At 38.3% G+C, this 18,408-nt stretch overlaps 1 protein-coding gene across 1 annotated transcript in view; it reads right to left on the minus strand.

Annotated features, from left to right (window-relative positions):
• Positions 1-2,418: 2,418 nt before the first annotated feature.
• Positions 2,419-18,408, minus strand: part of LOC126419855 (uncharacterized) — a 29,819-nt gene continuing 13,829 nt past the window's right edge. Inside the window, exon 2 of the mRNA XM_050087112.1 lies at positions 2,419-2,586. The gene's annotated coding sequence lies outside the window, so the exon portion shown is untranslated. The remainder of the gene's footprint in view (positions 2,587-18,408) is intronic.

The raw sequence follows: 18,408 nt of genomic DNA on the forward strand, positions 1-18,408 counted from the left end.
TAATTTCATTCAGAGACTATGCCATATTATTGCTACGCATGGTGGATATGTGGAAAATATCATACTACAGAGTTTCCCAGACTGCAGCGCCATCTGTTGTTGAAAATTGTAACTACTGTAATTTTGAAAGTTTGTCTGCCTGAAAATGTACTGTTGTCCCAAGCATATTGCAACAAACGGTGTATTTCTATCGCTGCTCGTTTAGTTTTTATTGCCGTTTCAAATATACCGGTCATTTTTGAAACACCCTGTAGGTTGTTTGATGTGTGCTACACTTACAAGACTGGATCTGAGTGTAGCAGTAAATTACTTCAGCAGATAACAAACAAACCTATGGAGTACTGTTGGAGAAGGCTTAAAATAGTACCATAGTCCAATCCACGAATAGTGGTGGTTTCACAGGGTGAGAAACAGAGAGGGATTGCATTGTCATCAGTTCCGAGCAATAGCTGCTATGGGCTTGATGAAAGCGTGTATCCTGCTAATTATGTCTGTCAGTTCCTTGTGTAGAATACATCACTTACCACCACCATCAGCCATGAAAACCTGCAACAAAAGGAATAAAAATTCACTAAATGACTTTCTATGATCACGTTTAATGCTCACACTGGCTACGACATTCACAGCAGAGCACTCACAACACTGCTGATCACTTATTGGCTGTTGGAGAATGTGTGACGTAGGTGTGCAGAACAAGCCTAAACTCAACCACCATAATTTGTGACTCCAACTATAGGACACATTAAAGGAATGTTGGATTTTGGTTTTGTTATGGAAGGGGAGGAGTGGAGATGGTTTTCTGTTACACAGATGCAGATTTTGGCAGATGGAAAGATAGGAAGTCTGTGAGTACATTAGGATTTCTTTTGCAACTGCATGGAAATACTTTTTGTTGGATTACAAAGTTGTGGTTCCTTATTTCCAACTGAAACGGAATATGTAGGCTTGGCCACAATGACAGGTGAACTTCTGCAGTTAATTCAGCTGTTGACTGACACAGGTCTCAAGGCCAACTACCTAGTGAGAATTCTAGAAAGCAACAGTTCTCGCATTCACTTGGAAGCAGGGAGCATCGAAGAATGTAACACATTGATGTTAGATATAATTCTTTTGGAGATTATGCAAGCAAGGGAATTGTTGAAGTTTGTTACATAAACATTAAGGAACAACTGACTGATTTGTTAACCAAGCCGTTACCCAGTGAACAATTTAAAAAGTTACAGGATCATTTAAATGTTTTCAAAGTAGATTGAGAGGTATTTGAATTGAGGAGAATTTTTGATGATTGCAATTCAGACATCTGAAATTTTTGACTTAACAGAAACTACCATGTGTAATCTGTTCATTAAACAAATAGTTGTTATTACATTATTATAATTTATGTGCCTGAGGAGTGCCCACACTTCTCTAAATTTATCAAACAATAGCAATTAAGCTGAATGGCCTATCATTTAACTGAATCTTTGCGTATATAGCTCAATTCATTATCAATTCTACTATCTTATATTAGCTCATATTCATCAAAATGACTCAGTTTTGTGATTTCCATGTGATGTTCCAATATGCACAATTCTGAGAAAATTCCACCAATCCTTTCATTCTCCGGTATGGAAATGAGAATTTCACCTGTTTCATTAATGAGGTTGCTGGTGTCTTGATGGAAGACACTAAATGCGTTTTTTTAACATCCATAGTTTTGTCTAAGCTGCAGTATTTTGTATTCCTAGCAGCTGTTTTAATTGTAACTATATTTATCCTACAGTGCTGTCTTGCAGATGAATTTATCCTCTTTTTTTAAAAAGCAGAAGAAGAAGAAAAAGTAAAAGAAAAAGGAACATGCTGAGAATCACTGGTATAGGATGCATTATACTTTGTTAGGTTTGGATGCTTCTGGCAATTAGCCAGGCTGCAGCCTTATGCCAGAAGCATTCAGATGCTAACCATGTTGTGTATGATGTGACCATGTGATCTCATGTTTGGACACCTATCTCCCCTGAGCAATTTCCCAAGCTCTACATTAACAATTTCAATATAACACTTCATCCAGGGCTTATTGTACTGATCAAAGAGTGGTACGACCTTCACACTAGTATAAAGAGCATTCTCAACAATGTGCCTGATATCATCCTCTGTCAAAGATTTGCTTGAGTACTTTACTAAACTCCTTTGGAAATGGAATGATTTATGCAGGATGGAGTTCAGCACCACAGATTTCATGCTGCTCCAGACTTCACACTTGTGACATTGGCAGTTGAACAAATTTCTGTAGTCTTTGGATGCAGTAATACATCATTTACTACAGGATTTTAATGAAAATTTTGTTTATTACCAGTAATTAATGCTAAACTAAGAATAAGACATAATGAGTAAAGGAGAGAAACAAGTAGTAGGTTGCATGAATGAAGAACCAGAAGCTGCTATATTTTAAAATTTTTATTGGACCATGGCAATTGTCAGTAAAATTCTTCTTTTATTCCTATATTTGTAACTTTATTTCTATGTTTGTACATATCATATTGTCACCTTTTGTGTATTGGCTGTGTCTCTTGCTGTTGCTTCACAAATGTCAATTATGTGCCAGGTGTGCTGGAACAAACAGAATAAGAAATTAAATTGCAACAACAAAAACAGAGAAAATGAATACATCTTGTTGTTTGAAGGGTTTCTGTACAAGTATAAAGACATAAAATTATGAAAAAATAATACATACAAAACGACTAAGAGTACCTCAACATCATCCTAAACATGTGGGCAAAATTGTTCCTGGCAATAATGACTCCTAACATGTACCCAGCTTTAGTTATTGTCTCCACTTTTTCAGACACACAAGTGGTGGAGAGGTAAAGGTTGTTGGTTAAGAGCTACATTGTTTTGGTTTGGCAAAAGGCACCTTTTTGATGGAAACCATAATTATTCAGGGCAGGAATATAGCAACAGAGAAAACTTACCCTGGCACAGGCAGGTTAAGTTACATGTTGCACACTGGAACACAGAACATTTTGGGGAGGAATGTGACAGATATGGATATATAAGGAAGATGGTAGTTGGTGGGAGGGGGAAGACAGAATCCACTGAGACTACTGAGAAAACAATCTGCATTAGTGCCCATACAACGGCAAGCAGAATATTTTTCAAATTAGCACTACTGGCACCAAAAATTTTTTTCGTGTTGATACACACTGCAGAATAGCATGTGCCAAGTGTAATCTTGATCTGTTGAATAATTTTGTTTTTTACATACATTCTGTAACTGTTTATATGGCTTTTGAAACTTATGATGTTGGGCATGTTTCAAGGAATCTGATCCTCTATTGTCAAAGAGTTTAAAAATTGTGTGCTGAATTCAAACATGCCACACTTCTCCTGAATATGATTCACATTATTGATGTCCCATACTTGCAACCACAAATGAAAATATGAAAAAATGCTCAAAATGGTAAGTGATGATCAAGTTGTATGAAATTTAGCGTATATGTAAAGAGAGAATATTGTACATTTTACATTAAGTATTAAAAATTAGAAAATTATGAGTAAAGTAGGTGTCACACATACCAGATATTGATGGAAAACCAGTGTGTAAAATTATTTCTCAACAATATTAAGGCTATTTTAAAAATCATCCAACTAATTTTGTGCATTGACTTATTATTGTGGATGACCTGATACCGGAAGCAAAATAGTAATCAAAATAGTGGATGGAAGTTGCCGGCCTTGTATGAAAGTCGATTTGCTATGCCAGGAAGCTTATGCCTGCTGTTTTCTGAGGTGCAAATAAGATTCTTGTTGTTGATTACATCACAAAGACTGAAACAATAACTGTCAAGTACTGTGTAACTCTTCTGTGCCAAGTGAATGAAGAAATTCTGAAGAAGACATATGGATTGTAGAAGGAAAAATAAAAAAAATTATTCAGAGCAATACCTGCAAATACACTTTGATAACGGAAAACCTAATTGATTTGAAGAATGAATTGTCAGAACAGCAGTGATATTAATATTTCACAGTAAAGAACTTGTATTCATTACTTTATATAGGGCGTTTGGATATTCCTATTACATACTTCTAGGATTTGTAGAGGGGAGTGAGTACATAGTATTTCGAATAGGAAGGGCAATTTGTCAACACTGTAATATCATGTTTAACAAGTATCTCCATTTAATTTGTATTCAGAATTTTGTTTCAGAGATCATGGGGTTCTGTCTCTATTTTATGACACAATTTTTACTATTCAATTGCAGCTCAAATAACTGTCAATATAACAGAAACTGTCTAACATATGACAGCTGTTAGCACTCCACATTATCAGGTTGTTATGTGTTGTGACAATTTGGAAAAGTGATTCATTACTACCTCTGGACCAACTGGAATGGCACAATGCACAGAAGAACAAGTCCATTCAGTCTATTTTGAATGATTTTGTTACTTATTACATAGGTTTTTAAATGTTTAAAGTTTAAAATTGCCTTACTGGTATTGCTGTTGAAACTGGGATGGTGACTAGAATTTGGAGCAAAGTTATAATATCAGGGAAAAAAATTTAACTGCATATGTCTTATGCTGTCAAATCATTTTTTGCTCTTGTTCTTTGTTCATACATTTTTGTTGCCAAACAAAAATTATCCAGCTGCAGATGAAGGTTCTAGTGACATCAATTGATTTTTGACAGTCTCCAGTTCATCTTAGGTACTGAAATTTCCACCTTTCCTCAGAATTATGCTCTGAAGAGATTTGATTTAATATTGATATACCACAAACCTGTCACAGAGCTAGTTTCTTGTGTGATGTAACAGAGGTAAGGCTACGTTTCTTCTGTAAATATCCTCATGACTGCTAGCAGGAATATTGTTTCCATATTTCGTTGTAGGCTCAGACCTCGGTACTGTGATTGTTATTTCGGCTTCTTCTTTTGAGGCCTAGATAATGTTGTGGGGAAAATAAACCAGAGAGCACGTTTTATTTTCAGAAAACTTGGAAAATGCAAGAGGTCTACTAAAGAGACTGCCTATACTGCAGTTGTTTGTCCTCTTCTGGAATTCTGCTGCATGACATGGGATATGTAATAGATAGGATTGACAGAGGATATATAAAATGTTCAGAGAAGGGCAGCTCATTTTGTATTACTTCAAAATAGGGAAGAGAGTGTCACAGATATGATACTTGAATTGTGCAGGCAATCATTAAAACAAAGGTGTTTTTCATTACGACTTCATTTTTTCACAAAATTTCAATCACCAATTTTTTCCTCCAAATATGAAAATATTTTGATGGCATCCATCCATGTAGTGAAGAATGATAATCACAATAAAAGTAAGAAAAATTGGAGCTAACACGGAAAAATTTAAGTGTTTGTTTTTCCCATGTGTGGAGAGTAGAACAGTAGAGGAATAGTCCAGAGATTGTACAATGAATCATTTGCCCAGCGCTTAATTGTAAATTGCAATGCAGTCATGAAAATGTAGACTAAAAATAGATTTTTGGATTTTCTGCCACTGTCCCATACCTCTTATTCTAAGACACTGGACACATTGACATCATACACTAATCAGTCAGAACATTATGACCACCTACATAATAGCAGGTATGTCCACTTTTGGCATGGATAACAGCAGTAATGTGTCATGATATGAAAGCAATGAGGCCTTGGTAGATAGTTGGAGGGAGTTGGCACCATATCTGCACACACAGGTTACCTAATTTCCATAAATTCTGGGGAGGGTGGCTGACGAGCTCTGCCGGCATGTTCAATCATGTCCCAGATGTGTTCGACTGAGTTCAGATCTGGCAAGTTGGGAGGCCAGCACATCAATTGGAACTCGCCACTGTGTTCCTCAAATCACTCTGTAACACTCCTGGTCTTGCGACAGGCACATTACCTTGCTGAAACATGCCACTACCATCGGGAAATTTAATCGTCATGAAAGGGTGTACATGGTCTGCAATCAGTGTACGATGCTCCTTGGACATCATGGTATCTTGCACAAGCTCTACTCAACCCACGTATGCCCAAGTGAATGTTCCCAAGGGCATGATGGAGCAGCCGCCATCTTGTCTCTGTCTCACAGTACAGGTGTCAAGGATCTGATTCCCTGGAAAACAACAGATTCGTGCCCTCCCACAGTCATGATGAAGAAGGTATTGAGATTCATCATACCATGCAATGCTCTGCCACTGTATCAACATGTAGTGCCGATGGTCATGTGCCCATTTCAGTTGACACACTTGTTCTCTGCTCAGCTTGAAGTCTGATGTTAGTTCTGCACAGTTACCCACCTGTCCATTTTTACCAATCTGCCCAGTGTATGACATCTGACATCAGTAATGGTGGCCACCCAACTCCATGACATTTGGACATTGTTTCAACTTAGTTTCGGCATGAGTTGAAGACACTGATTACAGCATTCCTTGAACAACCAGTAAGTTGTGCACTTTCTGAAATGCTCAAGCCAAGCATCTGGGCCACCACAATCTGCCCTCAGACAAACTCAGATAGATTGTGCACCTTCCTCATTCTACACACGAACAGCACACTCACCAACACTATAAGCACTGTGCATGAGTCTGATTAGTAGTCATTTCTTGCAAGATGACACTACTATTATGTAGATGGGTTTATATTGATAGTAGGTCAGTGTACATAATGTTCTGGCTGATCAATGTATTTTAATGGAGCAACAAGATCACAGTAAACACCATGAAGCATTCTGGAAAGAGAAATGTTTGAAGAGAAGATTACTTCCAGTCATACAGGAAAAACAATGAACCAGCTATAAGTGGCTCCATGTGACAACTGGTGTGCTCAAGATCCATTACAAAAATTTTTTGAACAGTTATTTATTTATTTATTTATTTATTTATTGTTCCGTGGGACCAAATTAAGGAGAAGTCTCCATGGTCATGGAACGAGTCAATACATGAAATTATAACACGATATTAGAAACAGATAAAATGAAATATAAAAAAACATATTCAGGTTACAAGTCGTAAGTTTAAATGAAGAAAATCAACAATGTAACACTGGAATTTGCTTAATTTTTTAGCTCTTCCAGGAGCTCCTCGACAGAATAGAAGGAGTGAGCCATGAGGAAACTCTTCAGTTTAGACTTAAAAGAGTTTGGGCTACTGCTAAGATTTTTGAGCTCTTGTGGTAGCTTATTGAAAATGGATGCAGCAGAATACTGCACTCCTTTCTGCACAAGAGTCAAGGAAGTGCATTCCACATGCAGATTTGATTTCTGTCTAGTATTAACTGAGTGAAAGCTGCTAACTCTTGGGAATAGGCTAATATTGCTAACAACAAATGACATTAAAGAAAATATATACAGTGAGGGCAATGTCAGAATTCCCAGATTTTTGAATAGGGGTCGACAAGAGGTTCTTGAACTTACACCACATATAGCTCGAACAGCCCGTTTTTGAGCCAAAAATACCCTTTTTGAATCAGAAGAATTACCCCAAAAAATAATACCATATGACATAAGCGTATGAAAATATGCGAAGTAGACTACTTTTTGTGTTGAAGTGTCACTTATTTCAGATACTGTTCTAATGGTAAATAAAGCAGCATTTAGCTTCTGAACAAGATCCTGGACATGGGCTTTCCACAACAGCTTACTATCTATCCGAACACCTAGGAACTTGAACTGTTTCGTCTCGCTTATAATATGCCTATTCTGTCTGGTCAAAATATCGGTTTTTGTTGAATTGTGAGTTAGAAACTGTAAAAACCCAGTCTTACTGTGATTTAGCATCAAATTATTTTCCACCAGCCACAAACTTATTTCATGAACTACATTATTTGTTACTGATTCAATATTACACACAAGATCCTTCGCTATCAAGCTGGTGTCATCAGCAAACAGAAATATTTTTGAATCACCTGTAATACCAGAAGGCATATCATTTATATAAATAAGAAACAGCAGTGGCCCCAGCACCGACCCTTGGGGAACGCCCCACTTAACAGTGCCCCATTGGGACTGAACATCACTACCACTCTCAATATTGCGGAGAATTACCCTCTGCTTTCTGTTCTTAAAGTAAGAGGCGAACCAATTGTAAGCTACTCCCCTTACTCCATAATGGTCCAACTTCTGCAGCAATATTTTGTGGTCAACACAGTCAAAAGCCTTTGTTAAATCAAAGAAAACACCTAGCGTTCACAACCTTTTATTTAATCCATCCAAAACCTCACAGAGAAAAGAGAATATAGCATTTTCAGTTGTTAAACCATTTCTAAAACCAAACTGAACATTTGACAGCAAATTATGTGAATTTAAGTGCTCCAGTAACCTTGTATATACAACCTTCTCGATAACTTTAGCAAACACCAATGGCATAGAAATAGGTCTAAAATTGTCAACATTATCAATGTTTCCCTTTTTATAAAGTGGCTTCACTACCGAGTACTTTAATCGGTCGGGAAACCGACCACTCCTAAAGGAAAAGTTACAGATGTGGCTGAGAACTGGGCTAACATACATTGTTAGCACACGATTCTAAGTGCTGCAGAGATTGCACTGTGTGCCGACTGTGTAAACATTCATTAAAAGCTATCCATGGTCAGTACAAAATTCAACTGCACCAACCTCTGATAAAGTTAAACATGGGAGCTGATTGTGGCTGAAGTTGACCAAGGTCGAAGGCTCATTTATCTTGAATTGATGGCTGTTAAAATAAAGTAAACATGTATCATATTAAGATAGTTGTGCATTTTGAAATTTTAGACAGCATATAAGATGACGAAATGTTATTTCTTGGCCGGCCGGGGTGGCTGAGCAGTTCTAGGCACTACAGTCTGGAACCATGTGACCGCTATGGTCGCAGGTTCGAATCCTGCCTTGGGCATGGGTGTGTGTGATGTACTTAGGTTAGTTAGGTTTAAGTAGTTCTAAGTTCTAGGGGACTGATGACCTCAGATGTTAAGTCCCATAGTGCTCAGGGCCATTTGAGCCATTTGTTATTTCTTGACCATATAAACTGTCACTGCAACCATATTGGTATACTTGTGATACGAGGAAGTCCTTTTGAAGAGTATGGGGCAGGAAATCTGAAGAGAGATTCCATCTTTCAGAAGAAAAGTGTGGAGGTTATTAGGTCAGATCAACCAGAGATTGGAATTTCCCACTTATCAGAGTAACCCTGTCTTACACAAGAACAGAATGCTAATGACAATAAAGGCATGTGCAGCTGGTGCATTAAATTTAGTTATTAGTGGCACTGCTAATGTACACAGTAGAACAGTGCAAAGAATTATCGGTGATGTGTCAGAGAACATAGCAGCAACATCTCCTCAAAACATAAAGTTTGCTTCTCGAGCAGAATTACGCCCCTTGATAGGTGATTTCTGCATACTTGATGGGTTTGGTGGAGTCATTGGTACAGTAGATTTTACTCACATAAGGATTCAGTCTTTTGGGGGATATAATGCAGAACTTCCCTGCGAGAGAAATCCATACTTTTAATTTAGTTGCCAAACCATCAGTTACCACAATTTAATGAAATGGGATATCTACATCTACATCTACATCCATACGCCACAAGCCACCTGACGGTGTGTGGCGGAGGCTCAGGTGGCCTTGTTCTGTGAACCACACTACAATATTTCAAAACAGTTTGAAAATGGCAAAATACCAATAGGTCACTTACTAGGGTATAGTGGCTACATATGCAGACCATGCCTATTGACACCACTTTCAAATCCACAAAGTGAATCACAACACCAACACAACATTTATCATGTTAGAACAAGGAACACTGTGGAGAGATAATATGGTTTGTGAAAGCAGAGGTATCCAATTTTACCCATGTGAATGAGGTGCAGTCCATAAAAAATGATGGCAATTATAGTGAGTATGGCTATCTTGCATAATATTGCAAGAAATATGACCAAAGAAGAACACCGGAAGATCCACAAATGCGCAGCTGCTGAGGCTGTTATGAAGTAAGGGAGGTCCCAACATTGACGATAATGAACCAGTATCTCACTGTCAAAAAACGTATTGTGAGGATACCTTGTCAGGATGAGTAGTTCATCACACTATAATTAATGAACATCTTCACTGAGGTACCTATAACTTAATACATATAAAAGACATAATTATTTTTTTATTATTATTATCATGCACAAATAACAAAATACTGAAGCAGAAGCTGACTGCAAGTGTAATTTTCACAGTCAATAAATTTATTTATAATAATGTAGGAAAAACTATTGAATAATGAAATTAGTCATAGTGATGTGAGATAAAAAGATGCTACATATTAACTGCATTTTTTTTTTCATTTCTAGAATTTGATTTTTTTCTTTTAGTACAAAAGTTTCAATTTTTTTATTCACATTTCATTCCAATGTTGTGATCTCAACATGTGATGTTTTGATCTCATCATGTGTAGCTGCTCCAGGTGTATCTCTATTCCTTTTTGCAACACATTTTGCAGTGAAGATTATGATGATGATGATGATGATGATGATGATGATCCTTTCGGTTTGTGGGCATTCTTCACTGATTTCATCTGGATGGTGTTGCTTGTGGGAGGGGTTGTTCAGGAGCTTCCATAACAATATCTAGTGGATGAACATTTATGTGCTGCTTGAATTGATTTCTGTACCTGGATTGGGGATACTGCTGGCATTGACAACTGCTTTGTCTTCAAGCACATCTACATTCAAATACAAACAACACCATACTGTGCCTCTAAATCAAATGGGTTATAAAGCAGCTTCAATGAGGACCCAGATATTTATAGCAACTTTGACTTGTGTGGAATGTTTTCAATACTGCCTTCACCCCCTACTGCCTTGTACACTTCTACCTTCTCCTCCACCAAGTCCTTCTGCAGCCTTCTCTTCATGTTTTTGTAACAGGTTTGCAACATTTCTGGAGTTCTTTTCATTACACCTGAAATGAATTCATTTTGTAGCTGTTTTTACCATTTTTGTGATCTCTGTATCTTGAATTGTTTTTGCAACATAAATCTAAGCACATTTGAAAATAGTGTTTTCATTCACTTTAGTAACAGAAGTTTATTACTTTAGGAATCAAAGAAAATGTAATTCTTCCTTGGAATGGAATTAAACTGTGTTCCTACAGGGTGGCAGTTATTGAACTATATGAAATAAAATCATCATAACTTCTGAATGGTTTGTGTTAGGATGTTCAAACTGCATGGTTGGCCCCAGGGCATGATGGGAATTAGTATGGTTTGGTTTAGCCACAAAGCCCACTTTCGTTTGGATGGGTTTGTCAATAAGCAAAACTGGCACATTTGAGGGACTGACAAGGGTCATTTTACAATAAAGAAGTCTCTTCACTCTCAACTTGTGACTGTGTGTTGTGCAATGTCCTGTCATGGAAGAATCAGCCTGTTATTCATCGGTGGTGTGGTGACTACCGAACAGAGTGTGAAAGTTTTGGAAGATGATTTCATACTCGTTATCCCCTATTTTGACAAGATGTGGTTCATGCTCAACCCCAATGAACCAGGAGAGTGTTTGAGGTCCTGGAGGAGTGCTTTGGGAACTGCTTTCTGGTTCTGGGGTACCTAGAGGCCACTGGCATGGGCCTTGATTGCAGGATCGATGCTCTGACACTTCAGTGGGTCATGCAGAATTTCGCTATTTGTCTGTGCCACATCATCACCAATGATGAAGGCATATCGAATGTGTCATAACCTAAATCTGAATATCTGTAGTGATATTTACATGTTGAATAAAGTGTGTGCACATCGTAGTTTGTAACTAATTTATGTTTTTTTTCCACATAGTTCAATAATTGTCACCCTGTATATTTGACCATGCTTCCAGTTTCTCCCTCATACTACACCCATCTTTTTGCTGATGTCAAACTGAAGTTGATCAGCTCTAAAAGGATATCAGTTTAAAATTTTGAGAAATTTGATGTCCTTTTCTTGCTTTCCACAGTGCAGCAACAATACCTGAGTTATGATAATGCACATAAGTACTGCAGACACTGATTATCATTCTCTTTGCATGTACATTGGCCACTTTCCTTTTGTAACACATGGAGTGAACTGCAGTCAAATTGCCAGTTAGCCTAACACATTTTGCCAACTGGTATTTAACGTTGCAATGCAGAGACAACTTAATCATGAATAAGCTTTAACTATGCTTGCTTTTTATCAATGTTAGTGCAGTTGGACCTGTGACAGAAAACCTAGAATTGCCTAATATTTATAAAGCCACCTAGTTTCACACATTTCCAAAAGTGTTGAGTATCTGGCCACCAGTAATAAATCTTTAGCAGGTAGTTTCAGAACATCGTTATGTTCAGCTGAGCTCTAAGAAGTTTCTGATGGTTTATACTCTCCCTATCCAGTCCCTAATAGTCTGCAGAGAACACAAATCAGTTTAGCCTAGGTGTAAAGAGAGGGTGCTGCAATATATATAAGCAGCCATTGGGTATTTGTTTCTAATGAAAGCTTGTGCTCACTGCTGCTGCTCCATTGTACCCCTGACCAATCAAAAATATACAGTTAACACTGATTAATTTCAGACTGGATAATATTAAGCTTGACAGACCATGCCCTGTTAAGTGTCACCACATATTTCTATTGTCTGGTGTTGAATACCAGTACCATCTCATTCTTAGGACCACTTCGAAGATTCCTTTGTAAAACCAAATCACCAGCTTAAGCTTGGAACCTTTTGAGAGAACAAAAATTTCCATCATTTAACTGACAGTCATCAGACATTAAATTTCCATGATTGTGTTTGCTGAGAAGAGGTAATTCCTCTTGGCCACAGAGAACTGCAGTTTTCAGAATTGATAGAACTTTCATGTAGTTAGCATCTTGATGATATTTTCATTGTTCCATTGATGCACAACGGATTTTTCCTTTGCTTCTGCTATTGCCAAAGAACTATCAGTGGATTCAACATATTTTAGATGATTCATTGTCTTTGAATGACCAGAAAAAGCTTCTGGAGGTTTCAACCAGTTAGTGTATGGCAGTATTAGTAAAAGACCCAAGTTTCAAAGTCCACTATTCCCCAGGGCCAGTTCAAGAACGTTTTCTAACAAGTGCAACATATTTTAAATTTAAATCCAGTGATCATGGAACTGGATTTGTTTCTTTTAAAGTAAGTACTATATACATTCCCTGCAATAGAAAATAAATTCCCGAATCTTACTCCAGCACTACATACTAAAAGAAGAAACAGTTTAGTTTTATTTGAGTTAATTCGAGACATCTTTAAAAGCTTTTAGTGTGAGCAGAAAGAACTTCACCGGTTGCATTGTTGTAGCTAGTATAAAATTGCAAATTATTTCACTTTCCACTGGAAAAAGGGGGACAGAAATATTAAAAAATATCATCCAATTTTATGATAACAAGTTAAATATAAGATACTGTTTAACTGCAGAAGTTGGGAATGATATGTCAAGAAAACACACCAATAAATTATAACATGTTATGTGCTGAAGTAATATTGTATTTCTAATTAAGGTGAGCCTTGAGTGAAATTTGAGCCCAATTATAGATGAGGACATATTCAAGAAGTTTACATTTGAAATATTTTTATAGTTGACATGTGGAATAATCGGGTCTACTGCCGGGTGTTTGTGTCGCTCTGGCACAATATTTCGGCCACGTCAGTCGTTGCCTTCTTCGGGTGCTACCTGATACTGCTGTATTGGAGGATCTTGTCCAGTATTTATGCCCAGAGGGCGCTGGGCGCCCTCTTTGCCGTCCGCGCCCGCCTGGCGCTGCTTGTAATGTGTTGTCTCTTCCCTGGTGCTGCCTCGGACGTCCGCGTCCGACTTGGTCGCCATCTGTGGTAGCTCTCTGAGGCCCGTCCTGTGTCAGGCGTTCCGTTCTCTCATTATCAACACTGGTTGCATATAGTCTGGGTAATTTGCACTCCATTTCAAACGAAAGCCAGTTTTCAGTATCTCAACGTTTATGAAGTCATTCTCCTAACCTTTTCGTTAGTCGTACAGTGACATAATTTTGCAGGTTTATTCAGTGATACACGAGGATACTGTCTGCAAACCTTGTTGCGAATAGAGTTGATAGTAAAGAAGTAGTAAATTAAAATAACTTGCCTGATACAATAGTTTTACTAAGTGAACAGTGAAAATGTAGTAAACGATTAACTTTCTTCCCTTTCGTCATTTTGTGGGGAGTATCGGCGAGTGAAAGTTTCTCAAATGTTTGAAATAATGTGTAAAGTTTGCTGCAAGTCACAATTTGCTCCCATTCTTAAATGCTGGATGAATACAATGTGGGTATTTGCGCAACTTGAGTTTTCTGCCCAAGACGTGCGAGTTCTGTTCGAAAAATTCCGCAACGTTCGTAATTTCAGGCCAATAGTGTGTTGGAGCTAAATGCGGTTGCCATTCCTGGATAGGTCTGTGTTTAATGTGTAACTGATGGAAGTTTCATTGTTGTATGTCTGTGCTGTTTTGAGTAGAACGTCGTGTCGCACAGTTCGCGAGTTTCGAGGTGGCAGAGTTAGAGGAGCAACGCGTCTTCATTAAATTTTTCGTGAAATTCCTCCTACCGTGAGTAGTGCTTAAGCCATACTCCGTATTACGAATGGTTCACACGGTTTGAAAATGGCCGGACGAAAGTTAAAGATGACCCTCTTTCAGGACGCCCTTCGACGTCTACCGACGACGCTCATGTCAGTAACGTCAGCAAAATTGTGCGTGCCAATTGAAGACTGACTGTCCGAGAGACTGCAGAAGAATGTAACATTTCAGTTGGATCATGTCATGGAATCCTCACACAGTATCTTGGAATACATCGTATAGCCACCAAGTTCCCCCCACGGCTCGTGAGTCAAGAGCAGAAAGATCTTCGCCTCGCAATCTTTGAAGAGATTTTGGATCGAGCAAATGAGAACGAGATATTTCTTAAGAGAATTGCGATGAGACGTGTGTCTATGGTTATGATGTTGAGACCAAGGGGCAATCTTTACAATGGGTCAGGAAAGGTTCTCCAAGGCCAAAAAGAAGCCCGTCATGTCAGGTCAAATGTCAAAGCCATGCTGATCGTTTTCTTCGAGTTTGAAGGATTGGTTCATCATGAATTCGAGCCACAGGGACAAACTGTTAATCGATGGTACTACCAAGACATGTTGCGACACCTGCGAGAAAATATGAGAAGGAAACGGCCTGAAATGTGGCGAGACAATTCATGACGCATCACGATAACGACCCGCACACTCATCCCTGTTGCTGCGTGACTACGGCACAAAAAACGAAATCACTATGCTGCCTCATCCTCCGTACTCTCCAGACCTGGTCCCTGTGGACTTCTTTTGTTTCCAAAGCTGAAAACCGCGTTGAAAGGACGAAGATTTGCAACGACAGACGAGATAAAAGAAAATTCGCAGACGGCGCTTTGCACGGTTCAGCAAGAGGTGTACCAAGACTGCTTCCGGAAGCGGGTACGGCGTTGGGAGCGGTGTATCAGTTGTGGAGGAGAGTATTTCAGGGAAGATAATGCACATTTAGTGAAAGGTAAGAGTAGAAAAATTTTGTGGACAAAGTTCCGGAATTTTTTGAGCAGACCTCGTATAGGGCTACTCAGTTTCTAACTGTCATACCTGTCTTTCTGTGTTAAACCTTTAACATAAGATTATCTCTCTTACTGAGTAGATCATGACAACATTTTATATTTTTAAATTTGATCAATAATTAAATAAAATATTGAAAATATGATTTTTGTTGCTGTTGTCAGCCGATAGATACGCAACCTGCAAATGGATCTTTGCACCATGAACCATCAAAAGATGGTTCAAATGGCTCTGAGCACTATGGGACTTAACTTCTGAAATCATCAGTCCCCTAGAACTTAGAACTACTTAAACCTAACTAACAAAAGGACATCAAACACATCCATCCCCGAGGCAGGATTCAAACCTGCGACCGTAGCGGTCGCACGGTTCCAGACCGTAGCGCCTAGAACCACTCGGCCACCATCAACCATGAGCTGTGTTACTCGTGTAATAATATAGATATTCCGTCAATGACAAGATCGTTAGAAATGAAAGAAAAACTCAGATAGGACGGTGATGGAAAATGATATCATCTGTATTCTTTTAAATGGAATCAGCTGAGTGTTCAACTTAATCAATTTGTGGGAACCACGCGGAAGCCAAATCTGGATGGCTGGACTATAATGTAAGCCCTGCTACTCCTGCATGCTTGTCCACATTGACTTAATCATGGCACAACCTCGCTCAGTTTATGGAGATGGACTACTGAAAAGTTGAAGCTTTGAGATGGTCAGTGAAATGTGCTCATGTGGAACGACTGGGAATGCATTGCTCCGAGAAAAGTTAAGTACCATACAAGTACAGCTTGCACCATCAGTGTTCATTCCTACAGAGGCTTTGCCAGTTCAAAAATGGCTCAAATGGCTCTGAGCACTATGGAACTTAACATCTGAGGTCATCAGTCCCCTAGAACATAGAACTACTTAAACCTAACTAACCTAAGGACATCACACACATCCATGCCCGAGGCAGGATTCGAACCTGCGACCGTAGCGGTCGCGCGGCTCCAGACTGTAGCGCCTAGAACCGCTCGGCCACTTCGGCCGGCGCTTTACCAGTGTATTAGAAATTGTGATTGAACATAAAATGTGTTCTTAAATACTGTACGTAGTTACATCAGTGATACAGGATTGTTCTGTTGTCTTTCTCAGAAAGTGGAGCACTCGCCACACTTTCCTTGTCACAAGACACTTTCTAGTACTCCAGGGACCTTGGATAAATGGCTGTTGCAACTAACACCAGTTCTGTTCCGTAAATGATATAAATGTAAAAGGTATTCAGTTAGGCCCAGTGGCACTGCCGTCATTAAACTACTTTCCTTCCTGTTCATCATTACTATTCTCTAGTTCTGTAATTTTTACCTTGCCTATTGATAAAAAGTAGTGAATACATCGAAAGAAATAATTCGAAATATGAACCTTCCTGCCATTTACTTTTTACTCTAGGAATCACTACCTCGAACGTGACAGAGAACACTTTTCGTAACATTTTATCAGATACCTCTGCATTCCATTCACAGGTGGATCGTGGAAAGAATAATGATTGCTTATATACATCTGTGCGAGTTGTTCTCCGTTTAATTCCATCTTAACTGTCAAATGAACAGACAATATTTAACTTAACAGTCTATATATTGGCATCAATAAATCAAAAACAACTACCATATTTTTTGACCAGATTCAGGCTTCCGATTGTGTGACCTCTGGTACCCTAATACATAAGAAAAATATTAAGAAACAGTAAGAAACGGCAGGTTCCCGATTTTTTAAAATCTGAATGACGGAAAGCGATGTGTAGCAGTTCCATGTCAGTCACGTAATAATATGTGTTCAAACTTTGAAGCAATCAGACACAGTGTATCTCAAGGTTTGATTGTGAGTTGGTTCAAATGGCTCTGAGCACTATGGGACTTAACTACTGAGGTCATCAGTCCCCTAGAACTTAGAACTACTTAAACCTAACTAACCTAAGGACATCACACACATCCATGCCCGAGGCAGGATTCGAACCTGCGACCGTAGCGATCGCGCGGTTCCAGACTGTGGCGCCTAGAACCGCTCGGCCACCCTGGCCGGCCTGATTTTAAGTCCTCTGATATTTTTACTGTGTATAAATCATCTTGAATTTTTCAGTTTGGAAGATGCAAATTTTACACTTTTTGCGAAGGATACGAGTACAGGAATAAAACGAAATAGTGCCAGTCCCCTTACAGCAAAAGGCAGGTAATTAAATATTCAAAAATATCAACAGTTGCTTCAAGGCAAATGGATGATCATTGAATTTCGACAATACTCAGTACATACAGCTCAATACTTGTAACAGAAGCCTACAAGCTATAAAAATAGGTTTCTCAAACACGTTTCAAAAACGATGGAATACAGGAAGAAGGGAGTGTTCAGTTTTTGGGACTGTAGATAGATCACAATCTCAAATGGGAAACGCAATGGCTAGAATTATTGAGTCGCCTGACGTCAGCTATGTTTACAGTATGCATGTTTACGATACTTTAAAATTCAGCATATTTTCACTTACTAATGAGTTATGGAATCAATTTCTGGGGAAATTCAAATTACAGGGACAGTATTTACAAAATACAGGAGCGTGTTATATGAATTATATCTGCTGCTAATTCTAGAACACCTTGCAGAGATTTCTTTAAAAAGACTGGATATTTTGATAACAACTTGAAAATAATTCATTAATATCTTTTTCATTATCAGTCTTTCTCCTTTCATAAATTTAATAAGAAATTTAATAAATATTAAATTTAATAAGAATTTTAATAAGAAGCACAACGATAAACAACCCCTACAAAGATTTCAAGAGGTTAACAGTAAAACAAAAAGGAGTCATGTTCATATTAAAACAACCAACCAGAGCGCATT

The sequence above is a fragment of the Schistocerca serialis genome, chromosome 9 (assembly GCF_023864345.2).
Source record: "Schistocerca serialis cubense isolate TAMUIC-IGC-003099 chromosome 9, iqSchSeri2.2, whole genome shotgun sequence".
In the NCBI taxonomy this organism is placed as follows: domain Eukaryota; kingdom Metazoa; phylum Arthropoda; class Insecta; order Orthoptera; family Acrididae; genus Schistocerca; species Schistocerca serialis.